The sequence below is a fragment of the Aquarana catesbeiana genome, linkage group LG08 (genome assembly GCF_042186555.1).
Source record: "Aquarana catesbeiana isolate 2022-GZ linkage group LG08, ASM4218655v1, whole genome shotgun sequence".
Taxonomy (NCBI): Eukaryota; Metazoa; Chordata; class Amphibia; order Anura; family Ranidae; genus Aquarana; species Aquarana catesbeiana.
In genome coordinates, this window is record NC_133331.1 from 20,064,601 (window position 1) to 20,089,083 (window position 24,483).

The following is a 24,483-nucleotide window of genomic DNA, read 5'->3' on the forward strand; positions in this document are numbered from 1 at the left end:
GTGCTTTGAGGTTCCCCCCAAAGCACCTTGTTCCCATGTTGATGGGGACAAGGGCCTCTTCCCAACAACCCTGGCCGGTGGTTGTCGGGGTCTGCGGGGGTATCGGAATCTGGAAGCCCCCTTTAAGAAGGGGGCCCCCAGATCCTGCCCCCCTATGTAAATTGGTATCAGGTACATTTGTACCCCTACCCGTTCACCAAAAAAAGCGTCAAAAAGTAAAAACCACAACAGACAGTTTTTGACAATTCCTTTATTAAAAAAAAAAAAAAAAAAAGTGTCCTGCGATGTCTATTTATCTTCAATCACTCTGCCTGATGGACCCGAAAAATAGAAAAAAACGAAAAACTCTACCTCCATGGGAGTCCTCCCGGAGACTGCTGTCTTTTTGCTTTGACAGCTTTTATATAGACAGGGGCAGGGCCACCCGGTGATGCAACCGAGTGACTCTTCCCCCTTCTGACGCCATGTGACATCATAGGGGGGCAGGGTCATCCGGGTACATCAGCGTGTGGCCCCGCCCTTGCCTATATGAGAGCTATCAAAAAGAAAGACAGCAGTCGCCAGGGGGGCCTCCCATGGAGGCAGAGATTTTTAAATTTTTTCTATTTGTCGGGTCCATCGGGCGGCGTGATTGAAGATAGATGGACATTGCGGCACACTTTTTTTTTTTTTTTTAAACATAGAAATTGTCAAAAACTAAGTCTTTTGCGGTTTTCACCTTTTGACACTTTTTTGATGAATGGGTAGGGGTACAATGTACCCGCTACCCATTCACTTGGGAGGGTGGGATCTGGGGGCCCCCTTTGTAAAGGGGCCTTCCAGATTCCGATAAGTCCCCTGTCTGCAGACCCCGACAACCACCGACCCAGGGTTGTCGGGAAGAGGTGCTTGTCCCCATCAACATGGGGACCAGGTGCTTTGGGTGGGGGGAGGGGCACAGAGCCCTCCATGTCCCAAAGCACCCCCCCCATGTTGAGGGCATGTGACCTAGTATGGTTCAGGAGGGGGCGCTCGCTCGTCCCCCCTATCCTGACCTCCAGGCTGCATGCTTGAATAAGGGTCTGGTATGGACTTGAGGGGACCCCACCCCAATATTTTTTAAAATTTGGGTGTGGAGTTCCCCTTAAAATCCATACCAGACCCGAAGAACCTGGTATGGACTGGGGGGGACCCTGCGCCGTCTTTTTCATAGATTTTTCACCTATATTGCCGGGAGCCGGCAATATATTATAGCTGCAAGCAAATTTAAATGAAAATGTTTTCCTTTAGAAATGTCATTATTGCTGGGGCACTGTTCTACACATCGCACAGTTGCGCCACTTTACAGGCAGACTAAGGGACAGCCCCCCCCCCCCCCCCTCAGGCAGGATATTTAAAGGAATATTTCATTTTTATTGTTTCACTTTAAGCATTATTAAAATCACTGCTCCCGAAAAAATGATTGTTTTAAAAACTTTTTTTTTGCATTGATACATGTCATCTAGGGCAGTGCCCGGGTCACCATACACTTTTTATTACAATAACTTGCATATAAGCCTTTAAAATGAGGACTTTTGATTTTTCATGTTCGTGTCTCATAGACTTTAATAGGGTTCGCATGTTCACTAGAACTTTTTCCCTGTTCGAGGTGTTCTGGTGCGAACCAAACCGGGGGGGGGGGGGGGGGGGTGTTCGGCCCATCCCTAGTTTTGAGTCAGGTCACAAATCAATCACCAACTTGATATTTTATTTATTTATGAGCCCAAAAGATTTAGCGATTTATTGAGAACTGTTAGGACTACTTGGCAGGGCATGTGAGAGAGTTGGGGGTCACTTTAGCTTCAGAGAAATTGATTCCTAACAGCTGCCTATAATTTCTTAGGATTTCAGGAGTCCTAGAAAAAGTCCTGTTGTGATGAAACTCCGCTACTGGTATTGACATTCTTACAACTTTCAAGTGGAACGTACCGAAGCCAAGCAGAGGTGCAATATCATGCAGAGGTACCATGTGATGGTAAGACGCTTGATACAATTTTGACACATTAGCTGTACCAGCACGGAAATTGAATTAGGCTTGTCATATCGGTGCAGACGGCACTATAAAATGTGAATCCATGTACCAGTGGTGTTATTGTTTGCGATTTTAAATAAAAATGATTTTTAACGGCATAATGTTATTTAGAGCACTGCATACATTTTTTTACATGCTGTTTGGGTACCGTGTAAGGTTAATGTTTCAGCGCTAAATCTGTAGGAAGAGTCAAACCTATGGTGGGTTCATACCCTACTAAAAGCACGAGACCTGGAATAGTAGTAAGGTCATATGCTATACTTCTGGTGAGTGAATAATTCTACTCAGTTGGTGGACACACGCAGTGTTGAAGTTTGGCACGTTTTTAAGAGGTTAAAGAATATAGATGGATGATTTATGGAAATAAATAAAAGAGAGAAGGCGCTGCCATCGAAGTGTATCTGTTATAGCTATGAGTAAGCATCAGTAGATGTGAAACGCGTTAGATGCTGTCCTGTAATATCCACTCCTTGTGACCTGTTCTGGTATTTTTGTCACAATAAAGGTGTTTTTGTTTTCATGGAGTGCGGCTGTCCAGGATTTCTCTTTTACTCTCTGGATGGATGAGCAGAGACCGCTGCAGGTACGGCACGTAACCAAGCTGGAACGCAAGCCGCCGTAGACGCTAGGAACCGGAAGGACATTGGGGCAGAAGTGACCTCACTATGTGGGTGGTAACTTATTTCTGAGTGATTCTGCTCCTTTGTCAAACCAAAAAGAAGGGCTGAAATGTGATGTATTTTTTATATGGTATAATTTCCTACTATTACTATTGTTTCAGCCATAATGGAATTTCGTCTTCCATCTGAAAAAAAAAAAAAGTGGGAAAGATCACTGACTCAATCTGTGATCTGTTAAGAAAAAAGAAGTTGTTGCTAAAGGACCTGACTCATGTCATGCAAATACAAATTTTTTCTCGAAGACTGTACTTAACCGCATAGCAGTCTGAATAACTTCCCAAAGAAGAATTTATCCGTATGTTTCTGGCTCCATTGGCCATGGTTCACCTTGGAATGGGCTTTTGATCTCTACTAATATAAAAGTATCATTTGATGTTAATTACTAAACTTATGCGCGGCGGAAAATTTCGCTTCGTTATGTTTTCATTCGTAAAATACATCATTTAGTTCTGTTATATTCGTTATGTTACGTTAATTTGTTTCTGGATAATTTGTTATTTATAAAGTATGGATATTCATTATAACAAATCGATTTGTTTTATGGTTTTGTTTTTGAATAATTCTTTATTTACGTATATATATATTTGTGATAACAAATCGTAATTCTGAAAGTTGTTTGTTTATTGAATCCATTAACACACACAAGGACAATGTCTCTTCTGCTTCTCAAAACTCATCTCCCCTGCTCAAATGCAATACAACACCCTTGCCAGGGTGTATACGATCCAAAACTAAAAATTATATTTTGGGAAAGACACCATCATGAATTGGTCACCAGTGTCAGAGTGTTTACTCGGTTGCTGTGGTGCCTGGATGCGACGCGGCTCTCGTCACCACCACGACATATCCGGCAACTCCCATCGGCCCGATGATGTCAGAAGGCCTCCACATTGGTGTCCTGGGTATCTGGCCGCCATCTCGGCCACCTGCGCCCCTTTGGAGGCGATAACGTGCGTCAGGGAAAAAAAAACTCATCATAGATGAGAGAGCTCCTGCATGTTGCTCCTTGACCAGCTCTCAGGCTGAAACGACACATCTCAGCATCTCAGGTAATTATCTAGATGCACCAATCATAGATACACTCGCTGATTGTTGGCATGTGAAAATGTGCATTATCTAGCTATCTTGGACTATTTTAGTCTGGATTCTTTTGAAGTTTGCTTCCTTCTCTGGCTACAAGGGATTAGAGGTGTGTACATTTGCAGACCACTGACAGATCCATGCAAATTGTATCTAGTGACAGTTTGATACATTTCTGTATACTTACATTACTAGATTCATTCACTCTACCAGTGTATGGTGTGCTGCTCCCCCTCTTGGGTTGGACTGAGTTCCCCCTGTGGATGATATTGGCCGGATCCCTATTGTACCTCGCCCCTGGTTTCTTTCTGACTGGCTCATGGCAGCAAATACTCCTCGTTTTTAAACAATGCGATTTTCTGTGATACCCTACACCAGTGGTTCTCAACCCAGTCCTCAAATATTCCCAGCAAGCCATGTTTTGGGAATTTCTCTTAGATCAAATAGCTGTCCAAAATACCAAGCCATTGACTCTGATTTAAAGAACCTGTGCAAGATAAAGGAAAACCTGCAAACATGGCCTGTTGGGGGTGCTCGAGGACAGGGTTGAAAAACGCTGCCTTACATAACCACATGGTCAGTGTATACTGGTATTGTTGTTGTTGATTTTTCCATTATATGTACTATATGACAGTCAACAGCTTTTTGTTTTGTCAATTATAGATATTAATGCTTTGCCCATAACCACTTACCCCTGATGAAGAGGGGAAACACTAACTCGAAACGCGTTTCGTGTACTCTGTTGTGTGTGTGTGGCTCACCAAACAGAGCAAGTGGTTTTATGTATGGTATTGAATTATGTATCATTGTTTATATCCGCATCAATTGTAGTCCAATCACAACGCACTTTTTCCTGTATTTTTAACTTTTCTAAATAAATGTACTTTCTTTTATAAACATTTGTTACTTTGGATAAGGGAGATCTTGCCTTATAAAGTCCCACTAGAGAACAAATTTCCGTAGCTTGCCAGTATTATTAATCCAGCACAAAATGAATCGGCTGATTGGACTGTAAGATTTACTCTGAGTTGACCTTTTGTCTCATTAAACCTTTAACGAATGAATGAATCTTGCTGAATTAATTCGTTATTTTCATTATAATTTCTTTCTTATTCGTTGAAATTCGTTATTTTTTTCTTCTGACGTTCGGAAGCATCCGAAAGATGCAAAATTCGTCCGAATTTCGATTTGTTGCGAGACGAATTGCACATGTCTATTAATTGTTTACTTTCAAAATCACTGCGTGATAATGTATTGAGGCATGTTGTTTTACTGTGCCTTAGAAAGAAAATTTGGTTGAGGTAAATTTGTGCCAGGAAAGTCAAGTGATATGGCAGACGCTCTATAGCATTCACAGATTACTGTTTAGGAAATTGAAGCTGATGGTGGAAAGCTTAGCTGGCATACCTTTTTTTCATGATATATGCCCCTGCAACAGTTACTTTTCTGTCAAATAGATGTTAAAAGGTCACAGAAGAACTACAGGAAGGACCCCCCCCCAGCTAATCCTGCCACTTCCGTGGCGCGGAGACAGACAGCCAATCACATCTGCAGGGGATTCCCCCCCCCCCAATGCCTCTCTTCCCCACACTGCTGGAAAGGACTGCAGGAGCAAAGGAGTTTGGGACCTGTAGTCCTGAAGACAGGCGACTCCATGTTAATCCCTACAGGGCAAACTACACACCCCAGCATGCCAGGAGGGGAAGAAGGAAAAAAAAAGGGACACCACAAGTCTGCCTGGGAGCAGGAAGAGACCACGAGGCAGAGGAAGGGTGCTGCTCTCCAGGTTCAGTGTTACTGTCCCCCCGCTACAGCTCCACGGCCAGTCGCAGACATCTCGCCAGAGACGGACCCCGGGTGCATCTCTAGGCACATCTCTACAGACGTTGCAGGTTGATCCGGTTTTCAGGAAACCAATCAGGCTGTTCCAGGACATCCCTTCTTTGGGCCTTCTGTCGCAATCAGGCACTTGCCCACCTTTCAGAACAAAGAGACACTGCATGCAGACACCGTTTCAACTCAGCTAAAGAGAGAGGCCTTGTGCTACACTTACACTTCTGAGCAGCGATAGGATTCTTCCTGCTTGTTATGACATCTAAAACCTACTTTGTTCCACCCTGCGAAATAGAACACCTAAAGTGCATTAACAAAAGAGCTAGCTGAAGATACTGGACATATCCACTATGCGGATTTCCACATCTCTGCTCTGGATACTCAGGAACTCAGTGACACTTATACTCATTAAGGAGGAACTCTAACCTCCATACTAAAGCTAATATTGTTGCATATGGTGTTATGTTATGAAGTGGTTAGACTTTATAACCTGCCTGTGTCTTTATAGATATACTGTTCATATCAGAGTTTTCAAGTTTTATTATTCTGTGTCATTACTACTGTTGTTCTATGACCAAAGCTGCTAAGTAAAGATACTTTTTGGTCAACTACCATTTGTGTCTATTTACTGTTGTGCTGCAGTGACATTCTCTAATAGGTGTGCCAGAGGGATTGGGACTGTTCTTGGCGTTGAGGGGCAGAGCACAGAACCAAATATGCTCAAGCAGCTCCTCTGGGGGTGGCACTACTCATGTAACTATCATGCTGCATTTGGCTTGTGGTTGTGGTGAGGTCCCTTGACTTCAGTGGGCAAGTTTGACAGACGGTGCCCCCTGTCAAACTCAACACAGCACAGAGAAGGACTGCACCACAGAGCACAGTGCAAAGAGGGGCAGGGCCACAGAGCACAGCATAGAGAGGGAAGTCACCACAGAGCACACAGCAGAGAGCGACAGCTGCACAGAGCACAGCATGGAGAGGGGCAGCACCACAGAGCACAGCACAGAAAGAGACAGCGCCACAGAGCACAGTGCGGAGAGGGACAGCAGCACAGAAAGAGACAGCACCACAGAGCACAGCATGAAGAGGGACTGCACCACAGAGCACAGCATGGAGAGGGACAGCACCACAGAGCACAGCATAGAGAGGGACAGCACCACAGAGCACAGCACAGAAAGAGACAGCGCCACAGAGCACAGTGCGGAGAGGGACAGCAGCACAGAAAGAGACAGCACCACAGAGCACAGCATGAAGAGGGACTGCACCACAGAGCACAGCATGGAGAGGGACAGCACCACAGAGCACAGCATAGAGAGGGACAGCACCACAGAGCACAGCACAGAAAGAGACAGCGCCACAGAGCACAGCACAGAAAGAGACAGCACCACAGAGCACAGTGCGGAGAGGGACTGCACCACGGAGCACAGCATGGAGAGGGACAGCACCACAGAGCACAGCACAGAAAGAGACAGCACCACAGAGCACAGCATGAAGAGGGACTGCACCACAGAGCACAGCATGGAGAGGGACAGCACCACAGAGCACAGCATGGAGAGGGACAGCACCACAGAGCACAGCATGGAGAGGGACAGCACCACAGAGCACAGCATTGAGAGGGACAGCACCACAGAGCACAGCACAGAAAGAGACAGCGCCACATAGCACAGTGCGGAGAGGGACTGCAGTACATCACAGAAAGAGAAAGCACCACAGAGCACAGCGCGGAAAGGCACTGCACCAGGGAGCACAGCATGGAGAGGGACAACACCACAGAGCACAGCATGGAGAGGGACAGCACCACAGAGCACAGCATGGAGAGGGACAGCACCACAGAGCACAGCACAGAAAGAGACAGCGCCACATATCACAGTGCGGAAAGGGACTGCACCACAGAGCACAGCACAGAAAGAGAAAGCACCACAGAGCACAGCGCGGAAAGGCACTGCACCAGGGAGCACAGCATGGAGAGGGACAGCACCACAGAGCACAGCATGGAGAGGGACAGCACCACAGAGCACAGCACAGAAAGAGACAGCGCCACAGAGCACAGTGCGGAGAGGGACTGCACCACAGAGCACAGCACAAAAAGATAAAGCACCACAGAGCACAGCACGGAGAGGCAATGCACCAGGGAGCACAGCATGGAGAGGGACAGCACCACAGAGCACAGCACAGAAAGAGACAGCGCCACAGAGCACAGCACAAAGAGGGACAATGCCACAAAGCACAGCATGGAGAGGGACAGCGTCACAGAGCACAGCACGGAGAGGGACAGCACCACAAAGCACAGTGCACAAGAGGAACAGCGCCACAGAGCACAGTGCAGAGAGGGACAGTACTACAGTGCACAGAGAGGAGAGTGACAGCGTCACAGAGGATATAAGTCATCACATTCATTAGAGGCTGCCTGCCTAAATGTGGATGCTTTAATTACATTAGTGCTTTATGGTCAGGCACATTGGCACTATGGGGATATTCATAAAAAAAAAGTAATATGAAATGAAATGGTCAGAAAGGTCTATGCTGATTGGCTTGAACAGTCAAGATCCCAGTAGAACAGCATAGGTACATTCTCCTAAATGTATGTTTATATCATTTCACTGTCTCATTTTTAACAGCCCAACGTTTGCACATAGACCAATATACAGTATAAAGTAAAACACATTTTAATAGGATTATTGTTTTTTCTATTCACTAGGTATAGTGTTAATAAAGTGCATTTCTTCTTCTTAATTCATCAGAATTATGCAAAACCCTCAAGTTTATTTCCATTAATCTTAAAATTTACTGGTGAGTGACCGAAGTTCCTGTTATCGCAAGCTAAAAAAAAAATTGAATATTAATGCAGTTCCTCAACTGCGAAAATATATTACTAAATATAAACTTGTGCTGATGGAAACAACTAAGTAATAATGAAATGCAGCTGCTGTAGACAAGGTGCTAATCACTTGGATAAATGTGGATAAAAAAATACAGCGCTCGCAACACACAATATAAGTGAAATCAACAAAAAAGTCCAAATAAAAAATCCAAATAAATGCAACTGAAGTGTTAGTCCACAATGAAGTAGGTGCAAAAAAATGCTTCACAAACTTGCAGGAGTACAGTGACACCCCCTTTTGCATCCCCACTCACCAGAACAGGACGACCCCCAGCTTTGCAGTCTGGGGGTCACTTCAGGCTTGTAAATGGTATCCCACACATGTGGATTGGTGTCAAAACATCAGATGATGGATCGGTATAAACATCAGATGATAGATTTCCAATAGGAGGCTCTCAACAGGATATACAGGCACCCAGAAATAAAAAGAGGATGGACTAATAGTGAAGTACTGCTATAAAAGTTGATTTAATGCGCATAGGGATTGGTACTTACAAAAAGACGGTTAAAAACAGGCATGGATATAGAGCTGTGGATACAGGAAGCAGCCGTTCATAGCGTGCGTTCCACGCGCTGGAAGTGACGTCAATCGAACCAGGAAATTATGTCAAAACAAGACATTATGACATAATTTCCTGGTTCGATTGACGTCACTTCTGGTCTGTGGAAAGCACAGAAGAAACAAATCTGATTTCTTTTTATGAGGAGGTAAGTAAAATCTGGGATGCTGTGGACGTGGTATACTTGGATTTTGCAAAAGTGTTTGACACAGTTCCCCACACGTGGCTAATGTGTAAGGTAAAGTCTACAGGCCTGGAAAAATCAGTTTGTAAATGGATAGAAAACTGGCTAAAAGACCAAATTCAGTAGTCATTAATCTTTGATACTTTGAATGGTCTAGGGTTGATTAGTGGTGTACCCCAAGGTTCTATGTTGGGACCCTTACTTTTTAATATATTTATAAATGATATTCGGTCTGGGATTAATAGTACCTTTTCAGTGTTTGCAGATGACACCAAGCTATGCAGTGGATTACCGTCCTTACAGGATGTCTCTAACTTACAAGCTAACCTCAATGCACTGTTTAATTGGAAAACTAAGTAGCAAATGGGGTTTACTGTTGATAAATGTAAAGTAATGCACTTGGGGGCTAAGAATATTCATGCATCATACATACTAGGGGGGGAACAGCTGGGGGAATCAATGGTGCAGAAGGATCTGGGGGTTTTGGTAGATCATAAGCTCAATAATAGCATGCAATGCCAAGCTGCAGTTTCCAAAGCGAGCAAAGTCCTTCCTTGTATTAACCTCCCTGGCGGTATGATTATGTCAGATGATTTTTTAAGCTCAAAGCAGTACATTCTTTTGCATGGAAATTTGGCGTTTTATATTGTAGGCCTGTAATTCTTACTGATAACACATTTAAATCTGTCCAAACAAGAGTCTAGTAGACATCCCGGGTATGATAAAGTTTGAAACACAAAATCATAAATTATAATATAATAAATAACCATAAATAATTATAAAAAATAATAATATAATAATAATACATTTTATTCAGCAATGTAATCAAATCAAAAACACTGAAATTTGCTCAGACGCAGAATCGTCGCTGTCGTCACTTTCAGTGTTTGATGACAATGTTCCCCACGATTCATTATCGCTCAATTCTGCAAGTGATTCTAATGCCGTGTACACACGACCGGACTTTGACAGCAAAGGTCCAACGGAACGAATCCGTCGGACAATTCGATCGTGTGTGGGCTTCATCGGACCTTTTCTGTCGAAAAATCTGATGGACTTCAGAAATAGAATATGTTTCAAATCTTTCCAACGGACTCGAGTCCGATTGAAAAAATCAGTTCGTCTGTATGCTAGACTGACAGACCAAAAATGATGCTAGGGCAGCTATTGGCTATTGGCTATGAACCATTCTATTCCGGTCGTACGTCATCATGTTCGAATCAGTCGGACTTTGGTGTGATCGTGTGTAGGCAAGTTCGTTTTGTTGGAACTCCGTCGGAACTTCGTCCAAAAGTCCTTTAGAGATCAGTCCGTTGAAAAGTCCGGTCCTGTGTACGCGGCATAATTTATTATCGCTGTTTTCTAGCTGGTCAAAAAATGCTTTTGATGTCAAGGGACACTTTTTGGATGCCATGGCAGAAAGAACAGTATATATAATATAAATCTGAATGCAGTGCACTGGACAAAGCATTAGCGACAAAAAGGAGGTAAAATGATTTGATACAGTATTGTATGCGATGCTCGCAGTGAGCATGCCCGACACAGTGATGAATCGAGTGGAGTACACAGCCCGCGGACACAGCGGGAAGACATCACAGGATCCTGGGAACAAGGTACGTAACTTTACCAGGATACTGCGATGCAATCCTGAGTGTGGCTCGGGGTTACTGCTTTTGGTAGTGAAAAATTCACCCCGAGCCACACTCGTGATTACCGCTAGGGAGGATAAGAGAGGTATGAACGCCAGAGAGAGAGATATCATTTTGTCCCTGTACAAATCATGAGTAAGAGCTCATCTGAAATATGCAGTTCGGTTTTGGGCACCAGTTCTCAAAAAGGATATCGGGGAACTGGAGAAAGTGCAGAGAAGGGCAACCAAACTGATAAGAGGCATTTAGGAGCTCCGCTATGAGGAAAGATAAGTTTCTTTTCTCTTGAGAAGAGATAATTAAAGGGGATATGATCAATATGTATAAATACATATGTGGTTCACATAGTAAACTTGGTGTTGAGTTATTCACTTTAAAGTGGTTGTAAAGGCTGAATATTTTTTACCTTCATGCATTCTATGGGAGAAAGTAAAAAACCTACTGTGTGCAGCAGCGCCCCCTAATACTTACATGAGCCCCCTCTCAATCCAGCAATGTGCACAAAAGGAGTGGCTCTCCAGGGTCTCTGCCTCCTCATTGCCTGAGACAGCAGTAGGAGCTGTTGGTTCCCACTACTGTCAATCACAGCCAGTAAGCCAATGAGGAGAGAGCGGGGCCAGGGCTGAGCCCCACTCTGTCTGAATGGACAAACAGAGCAGCACCTCGGGAGTGAGCCTGCTCAGGTGCCCCCATAGCAAGCTGCATGCTATCGGAGCATTGGCAGGTGGGAGGGGCCAGGAGTGCTGGAGGGGGACCCGAGAAGAGGAGGATATGGGCTGCTTTGTGCAAAATCACTGCACAGAGCAGGTAAGTAGGACATGTTTGTTATTTTAAAAATTAAAAAATCAGCCTTTAATATTACTTTAAGGTTATCACAGAGGACAAGGGGGGACTTTTTACATATGGAGGAAAAGAGATTTTATCTCCAAATACGGAAAGGCTTCTTCACAGTAAGAGCTGTGAAAATGTGGAATAGACTCCCTCCAGAGGTGGTGCTGGCCAGCTCAGTACATTGTTTTAAGAAAGGCCTGGATTCTTTCCTAGATACGCACAATATAACTTGATATTAACATTCATAGGTAGAGTTGATCCAGGGAATGTTTAATTACCTCTAGGGGAATCAGGAAGAAATTTTTCCCTTGCTGGAGCAAATTGGATCATGCTTTATTGGAGTTTTTGCCTTCCTCTGGATCAACTGTGGGTATTGGATTGTGTATATGGGATTGTTGATTTTGTTTGCCCTTCTCTTGGTTGAATTGGATGGACTTGTGTCTTTTTTTCAACCAGGATAACTATGCGTTCTCAGGGGTCATCTGGATAGAACACCCTCCATTTGTTAGACATAATGCCAAATGTGCATTTTCCATTTGTCTAGCCCTACAAATGCACCAATTGAAGATGCATTTGGGGTAGCTCAGATCTTGTGAATATAGTTAAAGCATAATGTGTATTGCTAGTACACCACAGATCATCAAGTAGAGTCCAAAAAAGTATATTAGAGCGATCACATTCTAGCAAAGGATAAACTTTTTTGGATGCCGTTTGATGAAAATGGGCCTTTTTAATTTCACAGATTCCATTTCCATTGATCTTAACGGGATTTGGATCCAAACTTCTTTGAATACATAGACTGCATTAAGATAAAAAAAACCTTCCGACTTTGCAACCCCTTTAAGCTTATCATTACTCCCCTGTATCAGCACTCCTGTGGGTCAAAGGTGCTGTCATCTTATATCCCAGTTTTCCTTCTCAGTCCGGACTTGGATCGCTTGGTTGGCTGGGATTGCGCAGCTTAGTGTACACAAACGTTGAAAGGAAGGGAGAAGGGTTTAAGGCAGGAGAGACCTGTGGTCTCGCCTCATAAAAATCCTACTTGTCAATGTTTTTTAGGTGTAATTCTGCTTTAAGTTTGTGATTTCTCAAACACTGCCTAAGTTTGGAATGGATGAACATGGTGGAATCATTGGAAGTAATAGCAGTGAGAAATGCTTCTTTTAGTTGGAGTATTTGTTCCCAATACAGGGTGGCATCACCAATCTGATATGTTTCACATCTATCATGCCTAAGCAATTAGAGAAAAGTGCGCATTGCCAGAAAAGGTCAACAACCTCCATCAATTTTGTTTGAATAAGAACTGGCATGACCATTTTTCATAGGTTTTCCCACAAGGCTTTATATTTTGTGTGGACAATATAGTATTGTTAGATGTGACTGTTAAATAAGTCACTTAATGTTTATATTGCTTTGTCAAATCGCAGCTCTTAAAGAAGTACACACAGAGACAAAGTATCCGTATATCAGTCTACGAGCTCTGGTGTCCCGTATTAACTGAACTGTCTTGGTTTATTGAATATGTTTATAAGGTTTTTGTTACATGACGTAAATATCGAAGTTCAGTTTTTCATATCGGCTAATAAAGAGGTGGTTTCAACAGATAATTCCTTATCAGCAATAAAAGGATACAATAAAAACAGTTTTATCGACAATATGCGTCAGCAAACAAAGGTTAATTACATAGCAGCTGCAAAGCAGGCTAAGATTATTATATTTCAAAAACAGAATTACACGTAGGCATTTAGACTTAAAGAGGAACTCTGAAACAAATCCCTAACCCTATCAAGTATATTTATCTTCCCAAGCAAAAATGCATAAATACATAAGAATGCCCAGTACCTAGAAGCCGTAAAATGACTTTAATATATTATAAACTGCTTTCTTTTAGTGACATTTCTGAAAACAGACTGGCGGTCAGACAAGGGCAACCATAGTAGAGAGCTGAACAGAGGAGTGGCTGCGGGGCTGGGAATTGCTACCGTAAGTGTTTTGTTGTTTCTAATGACTGCTTTACTGCTTTCTTTATCACTACTTTATTGTTTCTGTTTAATACAGTTTTTTTCTTTCAAAACCCAAAACTCCAAAACAAACATCAAAAAAGGTAAGAATTATTGTTTTAAAAATAATTTAGTTATGCTGTGTGAATTTGGCTGCAGACTTGGAAATACAACTTAAAGTGGATGTTAACCCAATTTATGAAATTTGAGTTGGGCACATATATCTGCAGTGTTTTCTTATCTCTCTTCAAAGAGCTAAGTCCCCAAGCTCTCTCCTGAACCATTCCTCTGTTATCAGACTGATAACTCCTGACAATTTTTGGACACATCAGATAAAAGCAGCCTGAAATTTGTGTGGGGGGAGGTTGCTTTAAAAAGATTAGTAGGGAGCTGGCTCTGTTACAAAACACCTCTGAGAGTCTCTGCCTATGGGGAGGGGGGGGGGGGGTGTGCCTTTCCTCCAATCAGCAATGTTGGCTATCTTGGCTGTATGCCCAGACATCACACTCTGTGTGAAACAGGAAGAGAAAATTTCCTAACACGTGCTAACATGTGCTAAAGGAGGTAATATGGTAGAGGGGGTAGAGGTATTGTGCTAGTAGGGAAATTTTTTTTGTGGGGGAGGAATTGTGCTAGTGTCAGGGCTGGGCTCAGCCCTTCCTTCTCTGAGCTGGCTGCTCAGCTGTCGGCTAATTGCCAGCTCCTATCTCTCCACAGTGACTCAGCTGTTGATGATCTGCTCATCAGTCCTGCCTACTTAAAGCCGTCCAGCTCACTTCATCTCTGCCTTCGCCTTTGGTCACATCTCAGAGACTTTCTCCTGCGTTCCTGTTGAAGACTTGCTCAGCTGATGTCCCTTTTGGCTCCTGATCCTGCTTGCTGTACTACTACGTTGATCTTTGGCTCTCTGACATTGGCATTGGCTTACTACCCGATCTGGTTACTGAACTCTGGCTATGTAATGACTACGCTTACTCTGTTTACCTTTTTATTATTATTAAACAAGTGTGATTAACTGTACTTCTGTCTCGGTCTGATTCTTGGTTTCTGACAGTAGGCGAAGGCCATGAATTATGGAGATGCAGTCAGTCCACTTGTTGGTAATATTTTTTGCAGATTGGATGACCAGGATCACCGCATGGATCAGTTTGCCTTGGCGTTACAAACGCTTATGAGTTGCACGGCTCACCTTGAATCTTCCGCTATGGCTACTCCGGTACAACCTGTGTTGCAGGCCGTCCCTGCTGCTGCTCCAGTCTCTGTGCAGGCACCCGCCTCGAGTATTACCTCTGAGGCGTGTCTGGTTCTACTCTACTTCCCCAGCGATTTGGGGGTGATCCAGTTCAATGCAGAGGGTTTCTCAACCAGGTTGAGATATACTTTGAGATGCTGCCCCAGGCGTCTCCCACGGACAGAAACAAAGTAGGTTTCGTGATATCTTTGCTTTCTGAGAGAGCCTTGGCCTGGGCAAACCCTCTATGGGAGATGCAAAAACCCGTGGTCCTGAGTTACCCAGAATTTGTGGCTTCCTTCAAAAGGGTATTTGACGTTCCCGCACGCTCCGCTTCTGCTGCCAAGAGCCTCATGAACCATCAAACAGAGTACCTGAACTGTTGAATTCCATACTCTGGCAACAGAGGTTGCTTGGAACAATGAGGCCCTCGTGGCTGCCTTCTCTCATGGTCTCTCGGATAACATCAAGGATGAGATAGCAGCCCGAGATATACCCACTGAGCTGGGGACGTTGATCACATTTGCCATCCTCATTGACTCCAGACTCAGAGAAAGACTCTTTTAAGGAGCGCTGGTGCAAGCCTCCTGTACATTTGTCTCCGAGCTTTCCAGTCCCACCTTTGCCTCCCTCACCTCCCATGCCTCCTGGTACCGAGTCGGTCTGTGAAGATGAACCCATGCACTTGGGCTTCACGCATCTCTCTGCAGATGAGAGAGCCCTTAGAAGGAGGGAGAGATTGTGCCTTTATTGTGGCCAGGCTGGTCACTTTTTGAAGTCTTGTCCTACCCTTCCAGGGAACGCCTGAACCTAGAGGTCCTGTCACGGACAGGCCTTAGGTGGCGTTGTTTCCTCTCCAGTTTCCCAGAAAGATAAGCCCCTGGTTTCGGTTACCCTGTCTTGGGCTGAGTCATCCGTCGAGATACAGGCTCTAATTGACTCTGGGGCTACATGGCCTGTTCATTGATGTTGCCTTTGTATTGAAGCACTCGATTCCGCTGCAGCTGCGTGACACTCCACTTGTCATTGAGGCTCTTGACAGGAGACCTCTACAGCCTGCCCATGTGACTCATGAGACTGTTCCATTGCCCATGGCCGTAGGGGCCCTTCACCATGAGATATTCCAATTCCAAGTCATTTCCTCACCTAAGTTTCCGCTGGTTATTGGTTTTCCTTGGTTACATAGGCCCTTATTTTGATTGGCTCCGTGCTGAGGTTCTGTCCTGGTCGCCACAGTGCAGTGAGAAATGCTTCCACTCTTCACTCTCCTCCCTGCCGGAGGAGTACCGCAATTTTAGCAATGTCTTTGACAAAGGTCAAGCCGGTACTTTGCCTCCACACCGGTCATATGATTGCGCAATTGACCTTCACTCTGGTGCCATTCCCCCTTATGGCCGAGTTTACCCTTTGTCGGTCTTGGAGGATAAGGCCATGGAGGAGTATGTTGCAGACGCACTTTCTTGTGCTTTCATCCGCAAATGCTCGTCTCTTGCTGGTGCTGGTTTCTTTTTTGTGAAGAAGAAGAATGGTGAACTGAGACCTTGTATCAATTATAGGGGTCTCAATCGTTTCACGATTAAGAATGCCTATCCCATTCCGTTAATTACGGAGTTATTTGACCGCCTCAAGGGAGCAACAGTTTTCACGAAGCTTGATTTGAGAGGGGCATACAATCTCGTCAGGATTAAGGAGGGCGACGAGTGGAAAACTGCGTTTAATACCAGATCATGTCATTATGAGTATCTCGTAGTTCCTTTTGGCCTTTGTAACGCTCCGGCAGTTTTCCAGGAGTTCATTAACGATCTGCGAGATTTGTTGCAGTTATATGTGGTGGTTTATCTCGATGATATCCTCATATTTTCCAAGTCCCTGGAGAGCCACCACATAGATGTCTGTCGTGTGCTTCATAGACTACGAGAGAACAATCTCTCTTGTAAATTGGAAAAGTGCAAATTCCATTGTGAACAGGTGAAATTCCTGGGCTATGTCATTTCCACTGCTGGTTTTTCAATGGACCCAGAGAAACTTTCAGCGGTCCTACAGTGGCTCAACCCGTGGGTTTATGTCCTCTGCAGCGTTTTCTTGGCTTTGCCAACTATTATCGGAAGTTTATTCGTAACTTCTCATCTCTGGTCAAGCCCCTGACTGATATGACCAGGAAAGACGGCAACCCACAGAGTTGGTCTCCGGAGCCCATTAAGGCCTTCGAGAGTCTCAAGGTTGTCTTTGTTTCTGCTCCTGTGTTGGCACACCCTGATCCTACATTGCATTTTATCCTAGAAGTTGATGCTTCCGAGACTGGAGTTGGCGCCCTTCTGTCTCAACGTCCTAACTCTGAGTGCGCTATGCATCCGTGTGGCTACTTTTCCAAGAAATTGTCACCGGCAGAGTGCAATTACGAGATTGGTGACAGAGAGCTGTTGGCGATCATTTTAGCCCTGAAAGAATGGAGACATCTCCTTGAAGGTACCACTGTGCCAGTTCTCATTCTTACTGACCATAAGAATCTCACATTCTTGTCTGAGGCTAAGCGCCTCTCTCCCAGAAGGGCACAATGGGCTCTTTTCTTGTCGAGTTTTAATTACATTGTCTCATTCTTACCCAGTACTAAGAATGTAAGGGCTGACACCTTGTCACGACAATTTTCCTCCACTTCCAAGATGGAGTCTGTTCCGGTTCCTATGATTCCTCCTGATCGTATTCTGGCTACGGTTCGCACCAGTCTTACTTCTCCTTTGGGTGGCAAAATTCTTGCTGCTCAGGTCGATGCTCCTCCTGAGAAACCTTGTGACCGCTGCTTTGTTCCTGAGAGTCTCCATACTGCCGTGCTCCAGACTTACCATTCTCCCAAGGCTGCTGGCCACCCTGGGAAGAATCAACTCTTTTGGGCCATTTTCCAACAATTCTGGTGGCCTAGTCTATGTGCTGATGTAACCGCCTTAGTAGCTGCCTGTTCCATGTGTGCTCAGAGTAAGACTCCACGACACTGGGCAGGGGAAGTAAGTTACAGAGGTGAGGATGGTCGTAAAACTGTTGGATACTGATTTAGAAAACGCAGGTCTACATTTAGTTCATTATCTTTTGTGTCAAAATAGAATTGTCATTCTTGGTTCAAAAGTTTTCCTTTCGTTGGTTCTTATGAGGCACTGAAACATCTCCCGTTTCGGGGTTTCAGGGCTCCGTATAGACTCACGATATCCATGCGTGCGACTAGTAGAGCATGGGTGGCGGTGACCAAGATGGGCAATGCGTCTGAGATTTCTCCTCACACACCACTTTGGAAGAATCCTACGTTAGCACACTTTTATGAGCACCCAGTTCCGGTCATCTGGACTAGATTTGGTATTAAGACACTGAAAGACATAGTGGGTGGTGGGGAACTTCTACAGTTTGACGCCCTTAAAACTACGTTTAATCTTCCCAACGCTCACCTGTTCCGTTATTTTCAGCTCAGGCATCCATATAATGCCCAGTTTGGAAATAATGGAATTACCCCGAAAATGAGTGATATTGAGTCTTTACTGAGGGAGGACACTTTGGACAAGGCCTTGTCTACAATATACAAACAACTGTTCGGTGAGGGGGGAGATCTCCTTGCAAAGTGTAGGGCGATGTGGGGTGAGGTGTTCCCTCAGATGGGCGGGGATGACTGGGACGATGTATGGGACATTAATTTTACTAGATGGGTTTCTGCTAGAGACCAACTCATTCAATTCAAATTCCTTCATCGCATATATCTTACTCCAGCTAGATTAGCTAGGTTGTTCCCTACCCGGTCACCTGGTTGCTGGTGGTGCAGCTCCCTCACTGCTGATTTTATGCATATCTTCTGGAATTGCTCGAACATTCAAGCATTTTGGAAGGGAGTTACAGAATGTATAGCAGAAGTAACAGCCATTCCTATACAGCTCACAATAGAAGTGTGCCTTTTGAGGCTGGTGGACAATTTAGCCCCAAAGAGAGTGACTCGTACTTTGCTAACGATACTGATCTATTACGCTAGAAAAATGATAGTGTTGTCATGGAAAAAGCCTAATCCTCCATCTGTATCAGCGTGGAAGGGTGTGGTGAATAGGGCTGCACCTTTATACAAGGCTACATACATTAGCAGGGGCATGCCACAAAAATTTGATAAAGTATGGGGCAGTTGGATGAATAGTGAAACTACGGTGGCGGATTGAGTGGTACCTAATGGAATATGCTTACAGTGGGTTTTAACATGTATGTAACTATCTGACATATCTTAAATTTTTCATTGACTGAAATTGTGAAAAGGTGGCCTAATTACTATTATCTTATTTTTTATTTTTACTGAGCGAAGGTCTGGAGGAAGGAGGAGAGAGCCAATGCTGAAGAAATGTAAATAGTTTATTTTGTGTGTGGCCCAATGGGTCTTGTATGTACCTGTTATGGTATGTTAAAAAAAGCAATAAATAAAACTTTTCAAAAAAAAAAAAAAAGTTTTCCTTTCATTAGTAGTTTTGAAAATTCCTTTAAGAACAAAAACGTTCAGTCTTCCATAGTGTGGCCTGGCTGTGAGAAATTATGTCCCACAGGCAGGGCCAGGACAAGAGGTGGTCAGGAGGGGGCGGCTGCCCGAGGCGCAATGGTTTACTGTAGGAATGGGGATGCCTTCCTTTTGTTACAAGCAGTGGCATCGCTAGGGAGTGGCTTCTGGGGCTATAGCCCCAAATCTGAACCCTTGGCCTCTCTGCAGCTGGGCTGCGAGTGTGGGGGGCTGCATGACAGAGCAGGAGAGCCGGTGGGCAGAACGGGAGAGCCGGATAGTAGGTGGGCCGCATAGCAGAGGGCAGAACGGGAGAGCCGGATAGCGGATGGGCAGCATGACCTTTAAGGGGGCCTGGGCTGCCTCCAGGCTCACCTGCCCCACATCTATCCATTCTATGCATGTGCTTCCACTGTGGAGACACTTATAAATTTGTAGTGTTAGGACTGCAAACAACACAGGTTGCCGTGACGAGGCCTTGCAGCTTTCACATGCGTTTGCAAATGTGTGCTAAATAAACCCCTGCTTTTAACAGACGGTTAGACAGGTAATTTGGTTGGTCAGCAGACTCGTGATGAGTTGAGCTATGGAATTGTTTTTGTCTTACATGTATATGACCCTCCATGTGCTCCTTGCTGTGAAGGCCAGTTATAGGTGGGGGCAGTGGCCAGTTTTTTGTTAGATACACTACATTGCCAAAAGTATTGGGATACCCCTCCAAATCATTGGATTCAGGTGTTGCCAGAGGTGGACTGACCATTCGGGCCCTTGGGCACTACAAGTACCAGCATGCCAGGAGATGGGGGCAGCAGCAGTGTGTTTTATCAGGATGATTTCTAGGTGGAAAGTGCAGGTGTGTGTGTGTGTATACTGTGTGTATATGTATGTGTATACTGTGTGTATGTCTTTGTATACTGTATGTGTGTGTATATGTATGTCTATAGTGTGTGTGTATATGTACAGTTGTGCTCATAAGTTTACATACCCTGGCAGAATTTATGATTTCTTGGCCATTTTTCAGAGAATATGGATGATAACACAAAAACATCTTTCACTCATGGTAAGTGTTTGGCTGAAGCCATTTATTATCAGTCAACTGTGTTTACTCTTTTTAAATCATAATGGCAACAGAAACTACCCAAATGACCCTGATCAAAAGTTTACATACCCTGGTGATTTTGGCCTGATAACATGCACACAAGTTGACACAAAGGGGTTTGAATGGCTATTAAAGGTAACCATCCTCTACTGTGATCTGTTTCCTTGTAATTAGTGTGTGTGTATAAAAGGTCAATGAGAGTCTGGACTCCTGACAGACCCTTGCATCTTTCATCCAGTGCTACACTGAAGTTTCTGGATTCTGAGACATGGGGAAAGCAAAAGAATTGTCAAAGGATCTGCAGGAAAAGGTAGTTTAACTGTATAAAACAGGAAAGGGATATAAAAAGATATCCAAGGAATTAAACATGCCAATCAGCAGTGTTCAAACTCTAATCATGAAGTGGAAAATGAGGGGTTCTGTTGAAACCAAACCTCGGTCAGGTAGACCAACTATAATTTCAGCCACAACTGCCAGGAAAATTGTTCGGGATGCAAAGAAAAACCCACAAATAACTTCAGGTGAAATACAGGACTCTCTGAAAACATGTGGTGTGGCTGTTTCAAGATGCACAATAAGGAGGCACTTGAAGAAAGATGGGCTGCATGGTCGAGAAGAAAGCCATTACTATGCAAATGCCACAAAGTATCCCACTTACAATACGCCAAACAGCACAGAGACAAGCCTCAAACCTTCTGGCACAAAGTCATTTGGAGTGATGAGACCAAAATTTTTGCTTTTTTTCCGCAAACATGTATACTGTACGTGTGTCTGTATGTGTGTATACTGTGTGTATATGTATACTGTGTGTGTGTACTGTGATTGTATACTGTGTGTGTGTATACTGTGTAAATGTGTATACCCTGTGCATTTCTGTGTATACTGTGTGTGTGTGTCTGTATGTGTGTGTACTATGTGTGTGTAATATATATATATTTTTATACTGTGTGTGTGTATATGCATGTGTAGTCTGTGTGTATACTGTGTGTGTAAGTATGTGTAGTCTGTGTGTATACCGTGTGCATGTCCGTGTATACTGTGCGTGTGTCTGTATGTGTGTATACTGTGTGTATATGTACATGTATACTGTGTGTGTGTGTACTGTGATTGTATACTGTGTGTGTGTGGGGGTATATGTATGTGTATACTGTGTGTGTGTACTGTGATTGTATACTGTGTGTATATTGTGTGTATGTATACTGTATGTGTGTGTGTGTATACTGTGTGGCCCCATAATCTATTGCCTGGGGGCCCCATAATCTCCTATTGCTCAGGGGCCCCATGAGTTGTCAGTCCGCCCCGGGTGTTGCAATCACCTCCATGGCCACAAATGTATAAAATCAAGCACCTAGGCATGCAGATGGCTTCTACAAACATTTGTGAAAGAATGGGTCGCTCTCAGGAGCTCAGTGAATTCAGGCGTGGTACCGTGATAGGTTGCCATCTATGCAATAAGTCCATCTGTGATATTTCCTTTCTACAAAATATTCCACAGTCAACTGTTAGTGGTATTGTAACAAAGTGAGGCAACTGGGAACAACAGCATCTCAGCCACGAAGTGGTGGGCCATGTAAAATGACAGAGTGGGGTCAGCGCATGCTGAAGCTCACAGTGCACAGAAGTCACCAACTGTCTGCAGAGTCGAAAGCTACAGACCTCCAAACTTTGTATGGCCTTCAGATTAGCACAATAGTGCGTAGAGAGCTTCATGGAATACGGCTGTGGTAATTGATAAGGCAGTGAAACTGATCAAATCACCCGTGCAAGATAAAAGCCTGAAAACATGACCGGTTGGGTTGCCTTGAGAACTGGAGTTCAGAAACCCTGCTCTGGAAGGACCAATCACGCTTCTCTGTCAGGCAATCCAATGGACGTGTCTGGGTTTGGCGGTTGCATTGTGCCAAATGTAACATTTGGTGGAGGTGGGATTATGGTGTGGGGTTATTTTTCAGGGGTTGGGCTTGGCCCCTTATTTCCAGTGAAGGCATACCAAGACATTTTGGACAATTTCAAGCTCCCAAAATTGTGGGAACAGTTTGAGGATGGCCCCTTCTTGTTCCAACATGACTGCGCACCAGTGCACAAAGCAAGGTCCATAAAGACATGGACAAGCGAGTTTGGGGTGGAGGAACTTGACTGGCTTGCAGAGTCCTGACCTCAACCTGACAGAACACCTTTGGGATGAATTAGAGAGGAGACTGCGAGCCAGGCCTTCTCGTCCAACATCAGTGTCTGACCTCACAAATGCGCTTCTGGAAGAATGGTCAAACATTCCCATAGACACAATCCTAAACCTTGTACAGCCTTCCCAGAACAGTTGAGCTGTTATAGCTGCAAAGGGTGGGCCAACTTAATATTGAACCCTATGGACTAAGACTGAGATGCCATTAAAGTTCATGTGTGTGTAAAGGTAGGTGTCCCAATACTTTTGGCAATATAGTATATGTTTAACCTTGGTCTGCAAAACTGCATAGAAAGAGCCACAGTATTGGTGGGCAGACATGCCTAGCTTGTGGAGGGTTGTTTTCAATTAATGGGTATTTTGCAACAATATGCTTGGGACTTTTCTAGCCAAGCATCAGGTATGTATGATGTTCTCAAAACAGTTTACTGTTTATTATTTTGTGAAATAACTTTGTAATTCTTTCGTAAATCAATAATGCCATGGCCAATTGTATGCCAAGCTTTTGTGTCCTGTGTATTGAGTTGTTTTAATCAATATGGAGTTATTTCTTTCATTTCAAGGGTTATCCCTTGCAGATCCATAACAGGGAACAAAAGGCACTATAGTGAACAAAAGGGGAACTACTGTGACCCCCCCCCACCCCACCCCACCCTCCAACAAAAGTTCTACCCCCCTTCTTGGTGTTCTCTATCTCCCCTCCAGCCTTCTTTTTTTTCTTCTATTTGCAGGATTGGTTTGTCCCCTCCTCACCTCCAAGCCCCGGAAGAACATCTTCAGCAGGCTTGTGTCGACGATCTGGGATTGTTTTCAAACAATAACGGGTAGTCTTTAGCAATATGTGTGTAATTTTCTACCCAAGCATCAATTATTCATGGTCATTTGGTGTAAGAAGACAGTCCAGTTACTTGTGGTTGTTTGAAAGAACTTTGTAATTCTGTGAACCAATAAATAATGTTGTTTACCAATTTTATGACACCATTGTGAGTCCTGTGTATTGATTTACTATAATCTTTTTTTTCCGGATTTATCTGTCTATGCATTTGTTAAACACTGAGAACACAGGGTCATTTAACACAGTAATTTCACACAGAGATGTCCTGAAGATAAATAGATGCAAATCTGAAGAGACTTTTTTTTGTATTGTTTCTACTGAAGAGACTGTCGATGGAATTCAGTAGAGCATATATGGTATTGACCCTTTAAAAACGCCACGCGCCGAATTCATGAAAGCGTTGCGAGTTTCGGTAACATTTCCAAAACTTGTTACAGATTCATGTATTTCCTTTTTGTGGCACTTTTATGATGTGCCATTGAGGCGGCGACAGAATCAAAAAGAATTACCTCCAGGTTGTAGATAACAAAACAAATTGCATATCAGCTTCATTTGGTTGCTAGGATACAGGCCACCAGCATCCAAACATCCAGTAGCGCAGGGGCACACTGACAGTGAGAGCAGCCTGATGGGAATTCTGAGAGATCAGTTCCCCATCAGATCTGCCTTGCCTGTGATTGACAGTGGATAGTGGTGGGTGAATTTAAAGCGGAGTTCCGGCCAAAAAATTATTATTATTTTTATTTTTAATTGTTCCTAGCATTATTACTAATTACCGTAAATACAAAACGATAATACAAAGTTCATTATGGATTTAGTAAAAATATTAATTACTTACTCAATATTTCTCCCTCCTGTTGTGGCCGTTGCCATCATGATTG

The 24,483-nt window shown here is 44.0% G+C and overlaps 1 protein-coding gene and 1 long non-coding RNA gene across 4 annotated transcripts in view; both read left to right on the forward strand.

The window, feature by feature from the left end:
* LOC141105625 (C-type lectin domain family 2 member A-like) overlaps positions 1-24,483 on the forward strand; it is a gene marked incomplete in the record, with an annotated part of 89,679 nt that overhangs the window by 52,686 nt on the left and 12,510 nt on the right.
* Positions 1,003-23,748, forward strand: LOC141105626 (uncharacterized). Of its 3 annotated transcripts, none has more exons than XR_012235620.1 (4): positions 1,003-1,993; positions 13,640-13,731; positions 13,807-13,852; positions 23,499-23,748. It is a non-coding gene; the product is annotated as an uncharacterized lncRNA (long non-coding RNA). The 3 variants fall into 3 exon arrangements; XR_012235619.1 differs by lacking the exon at positions 23,499-23,748 and adding an exon at positions 19,301-23,492 and having other exon boundaries at positions 1,004-1,993; XR_012235618.1 differs by lacking the exon at positions 13,807-13,852 and having other exon boundaries at positions 1,009-1,993.